Source organism: Malaclemys terrapin, chromosome 9 (genome assembly GCF_027887155.1).
Source record: "Malaclemys terrapin pileata isolate rMalTer1 chromosome 9, rMalTer1.hap1, whole genome shotgun sequence".
NCBI lineage: Eukaryota > Metazoa > Chordata > Testudines > Emydidae > Malaclemys > Malaclemys terrapin.
The window spans coordinates 12299035-12319358 of record NC_071513.1 but is presented as its reverse complement, the minus strand read 5'-3'; the positions used below and the strand labels follow the sequence as shown (position 1 = coordinate 12319358).

The 20324-nt window shown below is 41.2% G+C and overlaps 1 protein-coding gene across 5 annotated transcripts in view; it reads left to right on the top strand.

The window, feature by feature from the left end:
- IL1RAPL2 (interleukin 1 receptor accessory protein like 2) overlaps nucleotides 1-20324 on the top strand; it is a 556797-nt gene that overhangs the window by 152985 nt on the left and 383488 nt on the right. The gene's annotated exons all lie outside the window — the stretch shown is intronic.

The window sequence follows — 20324 nt, the reverse complement described above, 5'->3', positions numbered from 1 at the left end:
AAGGAAATATAGTTGCACTTCACAAATGGAATGAATTTATAGCTATGTCCCTTGTGATGCAGAGATGTGCGAATCTGAAGGAAGAAGGCAAATATATAGTTAAAAAATGTGTTAAATAGCTGAAAGTTTTGATGGATTTTTTACCTTTTACCACAGGAGTTTAGGATAAGACTTACCAATAAAAGGAACATTTCAAAAACCTATGGCAGCTTTGAGAAAATCAAAACCTTGTGGGAAAAACTGGTACTTAAACACAAATTTAATTCTAGGACTAAAGTAATCCCATTGATTCAATGAGGGCTAGTGCTCAAAAGTAGATATATACTTAAGCATCTTGCCTGGGGCCCATCTGATAGGGCCTGAAGAAAAAGGAGTATGCATTTTGTCTTTTTAGTATATACAATGAGCATTTTGAATAGACCCATCCCTGATCTCCCACACTAGTTGATTATTTCCTGTGTGGATTATATGCTTCCAATCCTGTCTGATAAAACAAAAACTAGGAAGAAATCCTTACCAGCAGGAGGAAAAAAAAGTCATTACCTCCCTTCCCCCCCTTCAAATATTTGGATAAAACAATAGATGGAAAGTTGTAATTTCACACACACAAAACCAATTTAGCACTCTTTGCACGGAACAATCTCTCTTTGAAAATAGTGGGTTTCTATCTGGGCAAACTGGCATAAAATGTAAATTTTGGCCTAGTGATTGAATAAGGTTGTTTTTTGCCATTAAAAGCTGTATTTCTCTGCAGAAATGTTATCCTTTTGCCCTGAGTGAAATCTGAGAACTTGTGGAAATATATTTTGTGATTATTCCAGTGGAGAAATTGGTGCTTTCCCTACAAAGTTCATAAACCCTGTGATGGCAGGTTGAGGAGTGGGAGGAAAAAACACAAAAGCAAAGCAATGGAATTAGAAAGGGAACATGTGTTTTCACTCTAAATGGTAATTGTAGAACTTAATAAAAATCAAATAATAAATAAATGAGTATTCTCCTGACAGTTTCAATCCAGGATTGTGTCTTGGAGCAATGCTTGACAGTTAGCAATTGCTATCCTTAAGCCGCTAGGCTGAGAAAGCACCACTCAGTGTGTGAGAATCCCAGAAATGCTCAGAAAATGCAATAAAACACCATGAGAAAATGACTCGTCCTATAGCGAGAGAAAGGCATTAAACAATGAAATTAATACCAGAGAAGCATCTTACGTATTCCAGCTTCAAATCCTGGTTTACTTTTCTCTGAACATGTAATTTTTAGAGGAGAATTTGGGGCTTGATCCCGTAAATTGCTGAGCTCCACTGTTGAAGGGCTCAGAGCCTTGCACTCCCTTTGAAGTCAACAGGCCAGACCTTCAGCTGGTGTGAAACAGCATAGTTCAATGTCTCTAAAAGGGTACTTAATATCTCTCCGCATCCGGCCCTTTACTGTCTTCTGTTTCACCTTTCTTATTTTTGTGTCATTTGGTGCATGCTGCTAGGACGCGTCACTATTCGTAGGAATACTTCTCCTTGACATTGTATCCTTTTTTTTCTTTTTGACATATTTACATATTAAAGGCAGATGTGGGCAGACGGAAACATCTGTGAATGTACTGAAGTGCAAAGCCTCTCTTCATCAATATTTAATGTACGCTGACATATTTTCATTTTTACATGATACCTGTTTGCAACTTAGCATGCATTTTGGTTGTACAGTATTATGCAGATGACAAGTAGCAAACAGGGAACAAACCAAACCCTTCTTCCAGGAATGGCATTATATGTGAATGAGGAATAGCTGACCTTTGTATGAATACCCAAACATCTGCATGACCAAAAACCTTCTAGAAGGGTGAAAGGGTACGAATGTGGTTGAACTGAGCAGCTACTGGGACTTTGTATTTTTGTTTGTAAACACTTCTTTTCCCTCAGTACTCAGCGATCGCCAGTTGTTTACACTCCGGCAGCCTTGTTGTTGATCTGTATAACTAGAGAGTGCTAACAATTCTCTTAACAAACAAGGTTCAGGCAGGATTCCACCCTATCCCAGGCAGTTTCTTTCAGATTGGGACCAATTATTGTGCCAAATTCTCCACTGCCTTAAGCAGGCACAACTCCTCTATAGCTAGGAGTAGTGACCACTTACCTAAGAGGTGACTTTGGCCCTTTGTGGCCGTTCAGGGTTTGAAACTCAGGTGGTGAAAGATTCATGTGAGTGAGCCTGCTTGTATGAATCCTATGATGAGCTCTAGCTAGATGTTGGGCCCGCCTTAAGGGCAGTGTACATCAGTTTCTCTGGTGTTAGTGTTAGGGTCAAGTCTACAGCTGGTGTAAGGTATTTTTTTTTTTTTTTTTATTAATGGAGATATCCCATCTCCTAGAACTGGAAGGGACCTTGAAAGGTCATTGAGTCCAGCCCCCGCCCCTCTGCCTTCACTAGCAGGACCAAGTACTCATTTTGCCCCAGATCCCTAAGTGGCCCCCTCAAGGATTGAACTCTCAACCCTGGGTTTAGCAGGCCAATGCTCAAACCACTGAGCTATCCCTTCCCCCAGGTAGCTAGCTCCACTCTCCTCCTGAGAGCTAGGCTGATTTAAACCAACTGAAGATCTGGCCCGTAGACTATTACAGTAGGTCTGAAGCATAGACAATTCTCTTGTATGGTTAAATTGGGCATTTTCCCCAAACCGTTCTTCAGACCCAGCTGTGCTTTCTCAAGGCTGCTGAGTGAATCCCTGGTGGTTGCATGAATACACAACAACTCTTCCTTTGTTTGTTGTGACCTTAGGGTTGAATTTTTTTTTTATTTTTCTATAACAGAGGTGAAATATTATATTCATTTCCTGAACACGCTAGCCTTGCTTGTTCTTAAAAACCAAGTGCAGAAAGCTCTGCCGTGCTACCATTGCACCTGTGTCTGTTGTTGATTAATCTTTTTTTCCACTAAGACTCTTTTATGAGAGAAGATTAATATTAAGAAGAAGAAGATACTTGTTTGTTTCAAATATTTTGTTTCTTTTCTCTGTTGGGAATACGAGTATAAACACCAGGCAATCTAAATTTAAATAGCTAAAGTATTAGTCTTGCTCTTCCAATTGCTTGTCATTACACTTGAGGATATGGTTACAGCTGATTATACAAAAATACCTGAGCCATACATTTTGTATTCTCAATCAGCATATTATAGATGAACTGTGAAAATTGGAGATAGCTTTTTACGATAATTGGAAGATATTTTCCTTGAAGTATGTAAGACCCTTGAGAGAACTTGAATTGCTTGTCAGTAATTTTGTTATAAGCTTTACTAGTATTTATTTAACGTGTAGTTTATTACTCCTGAATATATTTTTCTTGCATCTCTCTGTCAAAGGATGCATTTTTTCATCGAGCATATTCAGAGGGTCATTTTTATTTTTAATATTATCATCCATAGCTGCTTGCTTGTTCGGCCAATTTTGAAGCACCCGCTAAGAGACTGATTCATACAAAAGACGGTGGTGCATTTAAGTGAACAAAATGCAAATCATTATTGCTTGAATGAGCCCCTTCAACTTTTTTTCAACATGCCACATATAATCAGTAGGCCCCAAATGCCATCACTAAATAAGAACTGGCTCAAGCTTCCATCGATCCCTCAAACCAACCTTAGAGGGGGGTTGAGAAACCCCATCCCAGAACCATAAACCTATGCCACCATTTCTTACCTTGCAGTAGCTGTTCTTCCCAGGAAGGGGATAGATAGTAGCTAATAAGGTCTCATTAGTAGGCATCCTCCTAAAGGGAGACAGACTGGTGGCTCATCCCACTTCCTTCAGGCACTGGGTTTAATTAGCTGCAGAGGCGGATGAGTGGCTTGTTCCCCCATTTCAGTACTTTGGTCTGACATTTACAGGAACTGCACTGGTTGCTCATGTGTATTCTGAACAACCTATTTTGGAGAAAGAGCTCTACTACTTTAACCACCGAACGCCGGGCAACTTGAGAGAGTTTACACAGAAGGCCTCTCTGACAAACCGTGTCATAAGCGGCGGTCAAATACAGATGATGGCGCCTGTCATTAGTCATTGTTGGAAACCATTTTCGATAAAGGTGGTCAAGGCCAAGACTTGATCACAAGTGCTATATTCTTTCCTGAATCTTGCTTGCTCAACCTGCAAGACATAATCCAACTCCAGAGCGATTCATTGGAGGATCAAGCGTTCAAGGATCAACCTTGAAACAAACTGACAGCAAGGATTTTGGGTGCTAACTCGCCATGTTGTGGGGTCCTTGCCTGCGTTAAGAACAGCAATAATCTTTGCTTGAAGCTAAGTGCGTAGTAGTTATCATTAGTGAGCTGCTGTGATGCCTTTAGTGCAAGGTACTAACGGAATTCCAGCAAGATGTTGTTATACCCCACTGATGTGTCTGGTTTGATAGAGTTAAGGGCCTTATCTAGCTCATCAGCTGCGAATGGTTCTGGTTGACTCCGACCCACATTCTGATGTTGAAATTGACACCATTTGTCATATACTTTGCATTTAAATCAGTTAAGAAATCTATGTGCATTGTGACCGGACTTTATGTGCAACTCCATTGCCATGGCTGCCAATACTTAGTAGCATAGCACCTCCCCATATTCTCCATGCGGGGGCTTTGAGCATGCTCCTGGCCAAGATCCACGAAAACAGTGACTTCCCTCTGTACTCAGACCTCTTCAATCACCCACCAGTTTACTCATCTTCTAGATGCCCTTTATGGTTACTCATGCCACCACAGGACATGACAGTGGAATCTGTTTGGCATAATGAGTGGTCAGCGACAATAGTCATCACCAACCCAACCATCTGTCCACCAGGTTTTGACCTGACAAGGCATCTGTAGTCATCCCTGAATAGGTTTCGAACAGGGCAGGACACTTGTTCGGTCAATATCTTCAAAAAGGGTTTCTCGAATGACCCACAACGTAGATGTAGTCAACTTCAGACTCTGTTGTATATCCTTGATGAGTGCTGTGACCGGGTAAAGTCAGATGGATACAGGAGAGTGGTGGAAGGCAGGTATATTAGCCCCAGGATAAGCAGATTCCTTTCCCCTTGGTAATTGATCAGAGGTTACTCTAGGTTTATTAGGACACCTGGGGCCATTCAAGGGCCTGCCAGAACCTGTTAAAAGCTTCCCCTACAGTGTGCGATAGCAGTTGTGGGAGGAAGGCGTGCTACTGGAGAGCTGGGCTGTGCAGATGCTGACAAGCACCAGGAGGGAAACCCCACAGTTACAGAGGCAAAGGGCAGGGGAAACCCTACCCAACAGGGCGAACAGCCCTTCCGGGCCCCGGAGGTCTGAGGGAAGAGACCTTGTCGGAGGGGAGGGACTGAACTGGGTGCCTGGTTTGTTGCCACCACACCTGGAGGGGCTACCAGAGACTAAGAGGCTCCCCTTCTCTTCTCTCAGGGAGGCCAGGAGGAACTCTACTCAGGCAAGGTATGGACAGCAAGCCCAAGGGCGTGGGAAAATTCTGAGGTAGAGAGGCATACCCCAGCCCACCGCTAAGTGGAAGCGCGGAACCCACCGAGGCAGAGAAGGAACTCTCACAGTGCCCACTGGCTAATTTTGACAGTGGGCTACCGGCTCTTCACCTGGCTGATGAGGATGCTATCAAATGGTTGGCCACACTGTGCGTACGCTGATGAGTACTCTGTCTATCAGCTGGCAGTCTATTCTGAGAAACCTACTAACTCTTTGGTCAGGCCCTGAAGATCTCTCCCCATACTCTTGTAAAGGGTTTCCAGAGTGTACGCACAACTTGTGCACCATGGTATTATAAAACAATGGAGTGCATGAGAGCCTGCCAGATAATTGGTTGTTATATGGGATGAAGCGAGAGGAATTTCACACTCTGGGACTCTGTGTACTGTTGAGAGCAAAATTCAGGAATGGCACTAAATTTGAAATGAAGAGATACTGAGAGGACACGCACATTCTTCTCGAAAAGGCAGGAGACTCACTGCAGGGGAAAAAAGGGGAAGCTGCTTGGCAGCTTTCCCAAGCAGTGGACACTAGGCAGTGTCAAGAAGAGGTGTAGGTAATTGAGGTGAAATGGAAGTTGGCAGTTATGGGCCTGCCACGTCTGTTGTTTTCCCAAGTAGGCTACTGCTTTCTGGACTCTTCCAGCAAGAAACCCGACCAACCTATTGCTTTTTCTGCTTCCTGGATCCAGACTTGGTGCATGCTCTGATTTCTTATGGAATCCCCTGACATGCTCTAATTACAGAGCTGATGAAAATACACATGCAGCTGGAGCTGGTGAGCAACACCAGAGGGGATGGTTGGCCATGCAGGAGATCCCTGTTCCTAGAAGGACCTGGACCTGGCTCCCTAGGGCCCTCTGAGCTGAGGAGGATGGAGCTGATGAGGGATGCGGTAGACACTTATGACCCATTTGCATATCTTCCCTTTGGCTCTTTCTTGTCATTGGGTATAAAAAGAAATACCACCAGAGTTACTCAGTCCGCCTCACTCCGTTTTAGATTTAATTAAGTTATAATCTTCAATCCTTAATTTAAATGAGACTCCCACAGGATTTTCAACCTGCAGCCGGATCCAGGAGACCTCGCCACAGAATTTGGGTCCAACTTGCCTCAGAGTACATGAGGCCTGGAGTGTAACTTTAAAAGGGGAAGGAACTTGGATTATGCCTGAATTTGTGCAAATACTGAATGTGAAAATGTATGCAAACTTCGCAGCTACTTCATTTTAATGAATGTTGGACATATGAATTGTTAGTGAAGGTGGACATCACAGGCTGCTTTTGCTGCTAATTTTTGTTTGACCGTTTTGATTCAATAAAGTTAGGTCTGCCTATGTGGAGTGTTAATGTGCAACAAGCTGGGGTATAAATCTACCGAGCTCTAGCCTGCTCCGCACTCCCAGGCCATGTGGACATTGCTACAATGGTGCTACTTTGCTTTCAAACAGCACTAGGTCAAAGTGCAGTACCAACTTCTACTGCACAGTAGCAGGGTCCACAGGGCTAATTAGTGCACAATGAGCTAGAGCACTGTGGATTTACACCCCAGCTTGCCGCGCACTAACTCTTCATGAGGAGATGCCCTTAGTTTAGCTCCAGTTTTAGGAGATGCTCTCGTTTTCTCTAGCATAGTGATGTCTGAGATGTTTAATTTTTAATCTCCATTTTATGACCCTTTTATAAACTGAGATCAATGTATTGTATAGTTGTTAGAAACGTGTAGAATTAACTTTGAGTTTTGGAAAAGTAAAACACAGTAGCACAATCTTGGGCAGCTGGAGGAATATGTAAAAGGAACCAGCTGAAAGAATTCCTTTTTTGAACAGTATTTAGTGAGGAAAAACTTGTGACTTAATAACAGAGAAGACATGCAAAGGGCGGCCCAGGATAGACAGGGATGGCAAAGCTTTGTTTGTCCTCTAAGCAACGTTTGATGGCCCAGAAGGCTTCAGATTCAGAAGAACATAGAGCCAAATCCTGCCAAATACAGATCTGGTATAAAGTAATCAACCCCCATATTCACTTTCAGTGGGACTAGCTTTGGTCCATTTGGCCAAATTCTTTTCTCCGTTACAGTGGTGCCACTTCCCTGACTTGCATAATGTAAAATGAGAGGAGGTTTTGGCCCATTGACTTTAATGAGATTTATATCGGAGTTAGGGCAAGCACCTAATATGGGACTCACCTATGTGTATCTTCTTTGAAGAGCTACTTGTTAGAATTGGTCAAATAATGGTTAAAACAAATAAACAAGGTCTTTGGAAAATTGCATCCACTTCTCATCAAAATGTCAAAGATTTTGAAATTCTCCAACAACCTCTGTTACTTCTATATGCACTAGATACGCCACATCTCTTTTCTATGCTACAGTTGTCAACAGCATAAAATAGTGTAGATTCCCCCTTATATCAGTGCAGATTGTGTTCTCATGCCTTATAGAAAAGGCAGGAGAGGAGTTGTATTGAAGGAGCTTTGTATCACTTGGGAGACTATAAGAAAAAGATACAAGCTGACCTGTCTGACACGGGGGCAGATTGCTTCCAGGTTCTGGCAGAGAGTTGGCTTCTTATAGTTTAGTTGCATAAGGTTACATTGCAAAAACACAGTGCCAGCATTTCACCGTTTTAAACACAACCTAGCTTGACAATGATTAGAGTGGACACACATGCTGATTTCAGCCTCCCAGAACTTTCACGGCATAGATTGGAAATCTTGAGGGCCAGACCCTCAGCTAGCATAATTTGGTGGTGTTCCACAGAAGTCCGTGGTGCAGTGTTTATTTACACCAGTTGAGGATGTGGCCCTGAGACTTTTAAGGAAAACTTACAATTGTGAAAACTTTGGATATTTCGAGGTGTTGACATGCAGCAAAAGGATAATAGATATCTATATGATTTGCTGTCCTGCTTGTGGAAAAGAGATTGTGTGGGTGGCCTGGCCGGATGTGGGTGTTCAGAGAGGTCATGGTGTTATTTGCTAGGCAGTACAGCAGAGAAGGTATATAGGGTGAAATCTTGCTCTGTGATCCATACTTTTCAGCTCTTAACCCATTTCCCCAGGCTCCTTCTTTTACCAAGATCTTTCCAGTTTGACAGTGAACCCTGCTCATCACATAGGTACATTAGATTCACATGGAGAGTCAGTGATCTACAGTAGCAAGCAGAAGCGGAACTTTGACTTCCCATTCATCCCTATGCTCAGGCACATGGGTTTCAATTTTTCTAAATGAAAAACAATTCTTGGCTGGTGAAGGACTTTCTCGCCTGCTAGATTAAACAATAATTGAAAAGATCTGAAATTCTGGGGCTTTTTCACATATTACCATGGCTAACCTTCCAATTCCATTAAACGAGGATTTTTTTTGTGTTTGAACTTTGACATTTGGTCAGCAGTCATGGGGAAGTGTGTCTGTATTCAGCTGGCCAGATTCACCTTTCCCATTGCAGCGGAGGATTCTTGAAAGGTTTTTTTTAATTCTGGAGCTCTGAAAAACCAGAACACGACCTATATTAAGTCAATGAAACTCCCAGCCTGCCTGTCCTACTCTGCCCACTTTTGGGACAGTGCCAGCCTGGATCCATGCACTCTGGCAAAATGGTGACCATAAGCAGCTTGTATCTCTGAGACCCCATTCCTGGTGTGAAACTGGCCCCCGTATAGGCCAGTATTCCAGCTTTTGAATCAGGCTCTTTAAAAATGAAACACAAGTACTCCAGAAAGCCTTTGCTGATGCCTTGAAGACATTACTTTGTAGTTTGTCTAATTTAATATCTTCTCAGTGTTCTGTGAGAACACAGCAAATTAGCAACGTCCCCGTATTAAACCTACTAGGCCCTATCTACTGTTCAACACAGTGACTCTTCAGCAGTAATTGCAAGGTAGCAGGTTTGTGTCCCGTTGATAAGAATGTTCTGCCTGTTAAAAATTGTCAGGATATTTTAATATTGTAAAGCTAAATAAAGCAATAAAGCTATGGGCTAAAATGATGGTTAAAAATTAAACGTGAAAACAGGCCTGCAGTCTGCAATACCGAAGATTTTTTTAAAAGTAAAATATTACTACATTTAATGTCGATCATCAAAAGTAACATTAAAAGTGTGTAATGGCTTCCAATTTGATAAATCCCCTGGCTCTGTCATTAAGAATATTGTAAACCCAACTCAGTCAGGCAAACTAATTAATTGTGAAATTAATTGCTTAGAACACAGTATCTGAGTGGACCGCAAATTTATATTTTTATTATCTCCACAAAAATTGTTAAACCATGGACCGATCCTAATGCCAATGGCAAAATGTCCACTGGAACCAAGGTTTGGCACAAAGGCCTCAGGTCAGGAAAGCAATCTTTTTCCAGGAAAGAACTTAAGTCTGAGGTAAATGGGACTTAAACATGTGCTTAAAATTCTTTCCTGTGTAGCCTGAACAATTGTTACACTTCTAAGATTATGTATTGGGGTTCAACGTGCACTTGTCACAGAAACCAGCTTCTTTTTCTAGGCGGCTACTTAGAGTTAATCATGAAGATGGAACTTGGTGAAACACATGGAGAAACTTTATTTAATACAGACAACTATAATTGAAGTAATAGGAAATACTCAATATACATAAATATAGGAATAAGATAAGGGTGTAAAGTGGTTTCTTGTATTGTTCATATATACATTATTGCATTATGCATGCTTATAGTTTATGGGGACCTTTGGAAACAAAGAATGGAAAGTAAGTGGAGGCCATCAGATGGGAGGTCCTGATTCAGTTTATACTGTCTCGGGGACCTGACCAATCCAAAGAAACAGGAACTTTGTGTTATAATTAAGTGTCCAGCATTAATATTAATGATTTACATCACTTATTTCTTAATTCCTATATGTAAATGTTGTTTGTTTAGAATGTTGCTAAAGTGCTCCAAAACTCCCTTCTTGTGGAATTTTGTGGTATACAGTATCCGTTTGTGGTTACTTGTTTGTGTCTCAGAATGAATGTGCAAAAGATCTGATCTGGGGTTATCTCTTTAGGCCTACGCTATTCAGCTAAATCCCAGCATAACTACTCCCACAAGGCCTCATACAAATATAAATCATTTCAAACCTAATAACCCAGTTATTTGTCGTCCTACTTGCAGTTATACCTTTCATTAAAAATGCTTAGCAAAGGAATTGTATATTATCCATAACCTATAATCCCTCCAAGACCAGATCAGGGTTCAATGGTCAACACCTGTATTAGGGTCTAAATGTATTAAAAGAACAGGAGTACTTGTGGCACCTTAGAGACTAACAAATTTATTTGAGCACAAGCTTTTGTAGGCTACAGCCCACTTCATCAGATACATAGAATGGAACATATAGTAAGGAGATATATATACACATACAGAGAACATGAAAAGGTGGGATTTGCCCTACCGACTCTAAGAGACTAATTAATTAAGAGATGAGCAATTATCAGCAGGAGGGAAAAACCTTTTTTGTAGTGATAATGACAAGAAGGTATGAGGATACTTAACATGGGGAAATAGATTCAATGTGTGTAATGGCTCAGCCATTCCCAGTCCCTATTTAAGCCTAAATTGATGGTATCTAGTTTGTATATTAATTCAAGTTCAGCAGTTTCTCGTTGGAGTCTGTCTTTGAAGCTTTTCTGTTGCAAGATTGCCACCTTTAAGTCTGTTTCTGAGTGACCACAGAGGTTGAAATGTTCTCCTACTGGTTTTTCAATGTTATGATTCCTGACATCAGATTTGTGTCCATTTATTCTTTTGCGGAGACTGTCCAGTTTGGCCAATGTACATGGCAGAGGGGCATTGCTGGCACATGATGGCATAGATCACATTGGTAGAGATGCAGGTGAATGAGCCTGATGGCGTGGCTGATGTGATTAGGTCCTATGATGATGCAACTTGAATAGATATGTGGACAGAGTTGGCATCGGGCTTTGTTGCGGGGATAGGTTCCTGGATTAGTGTTTTTGTTCTGTGGAGTGTGGTTGCTGGTGAGTATTTGCTTCAGGTTGGGGGGGCTGTCTGTAAGCGAGGACAGGCATGTCTCCCAAGATCTGTGAGAGTGAGGGGTCATCCTTCAGGATAGGTTATAGATCTTTGATGATGTGCTGGAGAGGTTTTAGTTGGGGGCTGAAGGTGGGGCTAGTGGCGTTCTGTTATTTTCTTTGTTGGGCCTGTCCTGTAGTAGGTGGCTTCTGGGTACTCTTCTGTCTCTGTCAATCTGTTTTTTCACTTCAGCAGCTGGGTATTGTAGTTTTAAGAGTGCTTGATAGAGATTGTAGGTGCTTGTCTCTGTCTGAGGGATTGGAGCAAATGCGGTTGTATCTTAGAGCTTGGTTGTAGACAATGGATCGTGTGGTGTGTCCTGGATGGAAGCTGGAGGCATGTAGGTAAGTGTAGCGGTCAGTAGGTTTCTGATATAGGGTGGTATTTATGTGACCATCACTTATTAGCACAGTAGTGTCCAGGAAATGGACTGCTTGTGTGGATTGGTCTAGGCTGAGGTTGATGAATGGGGTGGAAATTGTTGAAATCATGGTGGAATTCCTCAAGGGCTTCTTTTCCATGGGTCCAGATGATGAAGTGCAAGTAGAGTAGGGGCATTAGGGTACGAGAGCTAAGGAAGCGTTGTTCTAAGTCAGCCATAAATGCATTAAGGCTCCAATTCAGCAAGGTACTTAAGCATATGCATAGTCCCAGTGACTTCAGGTAGTTCACTGAATTCAGTGGGGCTTCTCATGTGCTTAAATTTAGCAAGGTACTTAAGCGTGTGCCTGAATCGAGGCCTAAATGTTGCCAAACATATGACTGCAGTAGTAGTAGATTTTCTAATAAAAATGGTATTTAATACAATATAAAACACATTTTATTTCAATGGGGATTTTTCTCCTGAACTTCAAATTGGCTAAAAGGGAGAAAATATGCTGCTTTAAACACTGCAATGATGTCTCACTTCATCTGGAAACCAGCCTGTTTGCAAAATGTTGTTGGTGTTACTAAATGATAAGCCAATTATCATGAAAAGAAACCTACTTAGGCTTGTAGGATAATGTATATTTGTTGAGATCCTGTTCCATGTACAAGATAAGCAGGGTGAAAAAAAAATCACCTGCTGAAAAACTGCTACATTTTTAAAACAAGAAATGGAGGCAAAAAGATGTCTGTCATTTAAAGCTGAATAAGACATACCTGTTCTGAATCCAGCATAAACAGCTGCAGTTCTGTTTACTTCATTGCAGCTGTATCTCTTCAAACCTGTTCTGAATTTGGCCCAATAATTATTCTCCTTTTGAATGAAAAATATTAACTATTGTTTAATAAGATCCATATGATACCTTTGTTTGGGAACAGCCTTGGGTCCAAGATCAAATGAGTGATAGAGGTGACATTTCTAGACTGAGCTTGTATCAGTCACTCTTTAGTGGGTACTGTGTACACACTAACCACATTTCTGCTGAATAAGTATAGCGTTTATAACCAAACCGAGATAAGACCCAATATGTTACACTGGCCTTCAAACAGTGGAGCTAAAACTTAAAACTAATGCAATTCTGTACTGCCCTATAGCCCATGCAAGATTTGTTAGGTTAATGGGGTACACATCCCATCCCAATAGCTGCCACTCACCACCAAAAATGCACTGTAAGGTGGTTTTTTTTTAAAGATAATTATATATACAATGTAATGGCTATTCTCCATATGTCTCGCAAAGAGCAGTCAACATTCCAGATCTGTTATGTGCCTCAATAAGATGTCCAGCACAGGAGCCATGTGTTCCTGAGATTTTAAAAATATTCTTGGAAGGTTGAAGGCTGAGCCAGAATTGGCTTTTGTATGTTAAAATGTATGAGATGAGCAACGCTGGAGAAAATCATTTGCCTCCGATGAGTAGGCAGCTCTTGCAGGTATGTTGGTGGTTAATCACTTGCTGCAGAACTTAGGCTTCCTCCTAAAATATGACATTGTAGCTCTTATGGGAGAGAAGGGAAACCTTAATGTGAAATGAATGGAAACATGCAAGGACTGTGCATCCACAGAGCTGGTTTCTTTGGCATCTGAGGGCATGCAACCCCTGCATACTGCCCCTATCGCTTGTACAGCAGAATTGCACTGGCTTCACTATAAGAAGGTTCTTGTAAGTTGTGGAGAAGTGTGCGTGATTTGTCCCATTTCAATGAGTGTGACAATCTGTTTGTTTGTTTTTCCTGCAACACTGCTGTATGCTTGGAACCTCTGAGTTCCTTCAGCCATTCCTATATCCCTCCCTTGCTCACTTCAAAACCAGGCAGCAAGTAGGATTTATAGGGTATGCGCCTGATGGTATAAATGTGGAGCAGAACTGGGCCCAGGTGTGTCAGTGGGGTAGCTCTACCGCTATCAATAGATGATAAATCACGAGATGCAATTTACAGTTCAAGGTAGATTGGTCTCACAAGTGAACTAGTTAAGCCTGAATCCTGTGAGGGAAAGAATGAGAATGGAAATCAGAGGCTGGGTCCTCAGCTGGAATGAATAGTCATAGCTGATGTTACTCGTTGGTGCTTAACATTTATGCTTTAGGTATCACAAACTTTCTAATTCTGTGACACTCCAAAACCATTGACGAAACGAAAGGCGAGGCAGATTTTTGGGGTGTCATTTTCTCCACAGTGTGTGTTAACTTTCTGTGGCTGTGTCTCATTTACCTTGAAACCACTTCTGAATGGCAAGTGTTACACTGACTATAACACGATCTGACTTTTGGGTAGAGTTTTAAGTGATAGGCAGACAAACTTGATTTGCCCCTGCAATAACAAAGCAAAATCCTGAAGCGTGTTGACATCTGTTATGATTCTGAGACACATTAATGGCTTATGTCTGTATGTAGTTATTACTGTTAATAGGGATTATGCCTGTAGATAGTGGTTGCTTTAAAACTGGGAACATGAAAAAGCTAACAAACGGCATTTGCCAACTAGTATTACATAGTAGTATTTGAGTAAAGTTTTTTCCATGAACCCTATAACAGGGGAATAGTAAGAGGCAGAAAATTTAGAAGAGGGTGCTTTAAGCTGTGATGGCTGTTTGGAGACTGTTAGCAGATGTTGGATTTCTAATGGTGACTACTGCATCAGCGAAGAATTGATAAAGTTTGCGGTATGGGAAAAATGCTGAGTGTATAGCATTTATATACTATTGAAAGATAAGTTATAAGCAGAACTACTGGGAATTTAAAAATAGTACGGTCTTTTGGGAGAAAAGATAAGGTGGCAGTGTGAATTTATACATACACCAGCAGCGTGCTCTTTTCCTTTAGGCAGGACAGTCTAATTATAGTATGCTGCATACGTGGCTATAGATATAACTAACCACAATATGCACAGTTATCAGAAAGAAAAAATAAAACACATAAGGCATGGGAAAATTTTGGAATACAGTGAAAGACAAGGGAAGCGTGAAGAGAATGAGCACTGGGTACTTAAAACATCATTTGTATTGTAGCACAGCCAAGCCACATTTAGAACACTTATGCGACCCAATATCAAGTCAAAAACGTTTTATGAAACTGTGTAATCAGCTCCAAGTGGCTGCCTTGCAAATCTCAAGAGCAGAATCTGGCCTCGGGCTAGTGGCCATCTCTGCTGCATCTTTGCTTGAATGAACTTTAATTTAACTCTTTAGCAAGAAAACAATAACCGTGCGAGTTGTAAAAAATATATATATAAATTCTCTTGGATAGAAGCCAAGACTGGTGTAAAGAGTTTCGTGCACCCCAAATGAAAAGCAAAGGTTGTCTAGTGCATTTGTAAAGACCTGAGGGATAAGTAGAGTCCACAGGAAGGTTAAAACGAGGAGTAGTTGTGGCACCTTAGAGACTAACAAATTTATTTGGGCATAAGCTTTCGTGGGCTAAAACCGATTTCGTCAGATGCCTGGAGTGGAAAATACAGTAGGCAAGTATATACACCGTACATGAAAAGATGGGAGTTGCCTTACCATGAGGGGGGGTCAGTGCTAACGAGACAATTCAATTAAAGTGGAAGTGGGTTATTCTCAACAGTAGAATACCGAGGGTAGGTCTACACTTACCTCCGGGTCCAGGCGGTAAGCAATCCATCTTCTGGGATCGATCCCGGAAGGGCTCGCCATCGACGCCGGTACTCCAGCTTGGCGAGAGGAGTACGCGGCATCGACGGGGGAGCCTGCCTGCCGCGTCTGGACCCGCGGTAAGTTCGAACTAAGGTACTTCAAATTCAGCTACATTATTAACGTAGCTGAATTTGCGTACCTTAGTTCGAAATGGGGGGTTAGTGTGGATAAGGCCCAAGAGAGGGAAAAATCACTTTTGTAGTGCTAATGAGGCCAGTGTAATCAAGGTGGCCCATTTCAAACAGTTGACAAGAAGGTGTGAGTAACCGTATGGGGAAATTAGTTGTTGTAGTGACCCATCCACTCCATGCATCTGATGAAGTGGGCTTTAGCCCACGAAAGCTCATGCCCAAATAAATGTGTTCGTCTCTAAGGTGCCACAAGGACTCCTCGTTGTTTTTGCTGATACAGACTAACACGGCTGCCACTCTGAAACAGGAAGGTTAGTGATCTATGTTCTGCTTCTTATGTGTAAATTGACTCACTTCTTGAGATTGGGGGGTTTCCCTGTGTGGAAAGAGTCCACTCCCAGGAGACAGTTGCAGAAACCGAATCCTCTCTAGAGAGGATTCGAACAGCCTGGATTTTAAATATGCACTAAATTCTGCCCTTGGCAACATCTCTGCAAGTAATGTTGCATAGGTGTCACGGAGGGCAGAATCTGATTGGATGACCCAATTAATCCCTAGCTTTTTCTAATTCTGTGTATGAAATATTTGTTTTTAATCAATGCTTAAATTTTTTAATTTTCTCATATTGATATCGAAAATGTTTGTCCAAAGAAACAATTAACAACTTGATTTTACTCATGAATATGGCTATTGGTGAGTCCAATCTACTTCCTTTAAGCCAAACACGACAAAATGGGTTCCTAAAGGAATCTGGAATAAAAGAAATACTAGTAAGGTAAAAGGATTACTGTTCTAATATGCAGAAAAGGATGGAATACACTTGCTTTAGTGAAACTATATTTTCCTAATCATTGAGTGCTGTATATCTAATTAGATTCCTTATTTAACCAGCAACATAACTTTTATGAAAATTGAATTATACTGAACACTTTTTATAATCCATATATGGCATCCAGTTGCTATGCTGACATGCACTTAAATGGTTATAGACAGATAGATAAATAGTTTTACTGACATTAACGTAAGTTTTGGTGCTAACTATGGTAAAATACATAAATTAAGGGGAATCTATTTGGCGGCTAGGTGACACAAGATGCTTGAAAACAGAGATGGGCCCTAAACAATCTGTGAAGGGGCAGTCTGAAGTAACTTGTTTGGTATCTAGATCTGAATTTGGCACATGGCTCCCATCTTAATAATGGGCAGAACACCGGGACATTTGAAGTGTTTGAAATCCTTATTCACCTCTGAATTTCATGGCCTTTACTTTCAGATAAAGAATAGTTGAAAGCATTTAGATTGGAAAAGTTTAGCAATCTTTGAGGTTATCTTTGGAAGAGGTTAAAAAAGAAGTTAGCAATCTTTGAGGTTATCTTTGGAAGAGGTTAAAAAAGCCTCTTGTGTTTCTGTTCATTTTAATTTATTTAGCTGGGATGGACCTGCCTATGAAGGTAAATGAGCCCTATGCTCCTTCAGGGAATGGGTTAAGTGGCAGTGGTTCTCAACCAGGGGTACACGTATCCCTGGGGGTACGCAGAGGTCTTTGAGGAGGTACAGCAACTCATCTAGAGATTTGCGTAGGTTCACCACAGGCTACATAAAAGCACAGCAAAGTCAGTACAAACTCAAATTCCATACAGACAATGACTTGTTTATACTGCTCTATACATTGAAATGTAAGTACAACATTTATATTCCAATTGTTTTATTTTATAATTATATGGTAAAAAATGAGAAAGTCAGCAATTTTTCAGTAATCGTGTGCTGTGACACTTCTTTTTGGTATTTTTATGTCTGATTTTGTAAGCCAGTCTTTTTTAAGTGAGGTAAAACTTGGGGGTACAGAAGACAAATCAGACTCCAGAAAGGGGGTACAGTAGTCTGGAAAGGTTGAGAGCCACTAGATTAAGGGAAGAAAAAATGTCATAATGGGTGAACTAGTATAGCTCACATCCGAATGATTTTTGACAAATATAGTACTTTGATCTTTGAGTTTAGTGTTTATGAGGGACTGTAATGGATCTTTGAAGCTTTCTATCTCTGAGCTGTAAGACATTTTCCTTACTCAATGAGAAACCAAATGCAGTGGTTTTCCCTAGAATAGTTCATTGTAACTGCTTTAAGGAAAAACAACAAGAAGTACTTATGGCACCTTAGAGACTAACAAGTTTATTTGGGCATAAGCTTTCATGGCCTACAACTGACTTCATCAGATGCATGGAGTGGAAAATACAGTAGGCAGGTATAAATACACAGCACATGAAAAGATGGGGGTTCCCTTACCAAATGGGGGGTCAGGGCTAATGAGCCAATTCAATTAAGATGGAAGTGAGCTATTCTGAACAGTTGGCAAGAAGGGGTTAATACCAAGGAAGAGGGGGGAAATCACTTTTGTAGTACTAATGAGGCCAATATAATCAAGGTGGCCCATTTCAAACAGTTGACAAGAAGGTGTGAGTATCAGCAGGGGGAAATTAGTTTTTGTAGTGACCTATCCACTCCCAGTCTTTATTCAGGCCTAATATGATGGTGTCCAGTTTGCAAATTAATTCCAGTTCTGCAGTTTCTTGTTGGAGTCTGTTTTTTTTTGTTGCAAAATTGCCACTTTTAAGTCGGTTATTGAGTGTCCAGGGAGGTTGAAGTGTTCTCCTACGTGTTTTTGAATGTTCTAATTCTTGATGTCTGATTTGTGTCCATTTATTCTTTTACGCAGAGACTGTCCGGTTTGGCCAATGTACATGGCAGAGGGGCATTGCTGGCACATGATGGCATATATCACATTGGTAGATGTGCAGGTGAACGAGCCTCTGATGGTGTGGCTGATGTGGTTAGGTTCTATGATGGCGTCCCTTGAATAGATATGCGGACAGAGTTGGCAAAGGGGTTTGTTGCAGGGATTGGTTCCTGGGTTAGCGTTTTTGTTGTGTGGTGTGTACTTGCTGGTGAGTATTTGCTTCAGGTTGGGGGGCTGTCTGTAAGCAAGGACTGGCCTGTCTCCCAAGCTCTGTGAGTGAAGGATTGTTCTTCAAGAAAAAAAACTTCAAAAACAGACTCCAACGAGAAACTGCAGAACTGAATTAATTTGCAAACTGGACACCATCAAATTAGGCCTGAATAAAGACTGGGAGTGGATAGGTCACTACAAAAACTAATTCCCCCCTGCTGATACTCACATCTTCTTGTCAACTGTTTGAAATGGGCCAACTTGATTATATTGGCCTCATTAGTACTACAAAAGTGATTTTCCCCCCTCCCTTGGTATTAACCCCTTCTTGCCAACTGTTCAGAATAGCTCACTTCCATCTTAATTGAATTGGCTCATTAGCACTGACCCCCCATTTGGTAAGGGAACTCCCATCTTTTCATGTGCTGTGTTTTATATCTGCCTACTGTATTTTCCACTCCAGGTATCTGATGAAGTCGGTTTTAGGCCATGAAAGCTTATGCCCAAATAAATTTGTTAGTCTCTAAGGTGTCACAAGTACTTCTCATTGTTTTTGCTGATACAGACTAACACGGCTACCACTCTGAAACCTGCTTAAGCAATTTACTTTTAAAGCTGAAACCTTTGATTGCGGACCCCATGGGATGGTCATTCAGCCAAGGAGAGCAGAGAAGAAGTTGTTGTATTTGCTAGTGACGTAGAATTATTTAGGACCTTAAAGAGTTTAAAAAGCTGAACAAAACACTGAGGAAGCAAGTTCCCTAATCAAAAGAAAGTGTTTTATATGAAAATAAACATTGCCAATCTGCCAAAAGAACACTCAAAATCTTTTTTTGCCATAAATGAATAGCAAGTATTTAATTTCCTTATTTTTGCCAAAAATTAATATATGATTATTATACATTTAAATTTCCATTGCCAAAGTAAATGAGCTTCTCATTATCTAGGACATAATAAGCTTGACTGTGATGTGTTATTAGCCTGTCTTTTTGATTGGTTGTTCACTCATGGGATGGAGAAAGTGGCATGGTGGGAATTTGACCCTTAGCTGTCAGAAATCCCTGGGTGAATCACTACTATGCCACAAAGCACTGCAAAATGTCCCAAAAGGCATTGCACTTTGTTAGGTGCATGGGACACACTGAGCTATCCATGGTATACCACAGTTTACATCAACACACGCACTCTTGGCGAGTGCCTACAGCGCCAATGCAAGCAGCCAAGTGTCCGTGAACCCGGGCAACATACAATTTTTGGTGACTGTACGTCAATGTAACTCATGTCCACCAAACCACGTAGACGTGGCCTAACTCAAAGAAATACAGTAATTTACAAAGGGTTTCTTGGTGGTTCATGCAGATTAGCAAGGTTCTACTGCATTAGGGCTTGGCACACTAGGTCTGGAAAACCTAAGAACTGATCTGAACCTCAACATGAACTCTTCACCTCTTTGTAGTAATCAGCAACTCCCTGATATCCAACAAAACTCATCAAAGGGCCAGGCATTCTCTGCTGGGCTTGGCTGCTTTCTTTGTTTCTCAACTGTACCGGAACGTCACTGGGGAGAAGTTTCAGAGTAGCAGCCGTGTTAGTCTATATCCGCAAAAAGAACAGGAGTACTTGTGGCACCTTA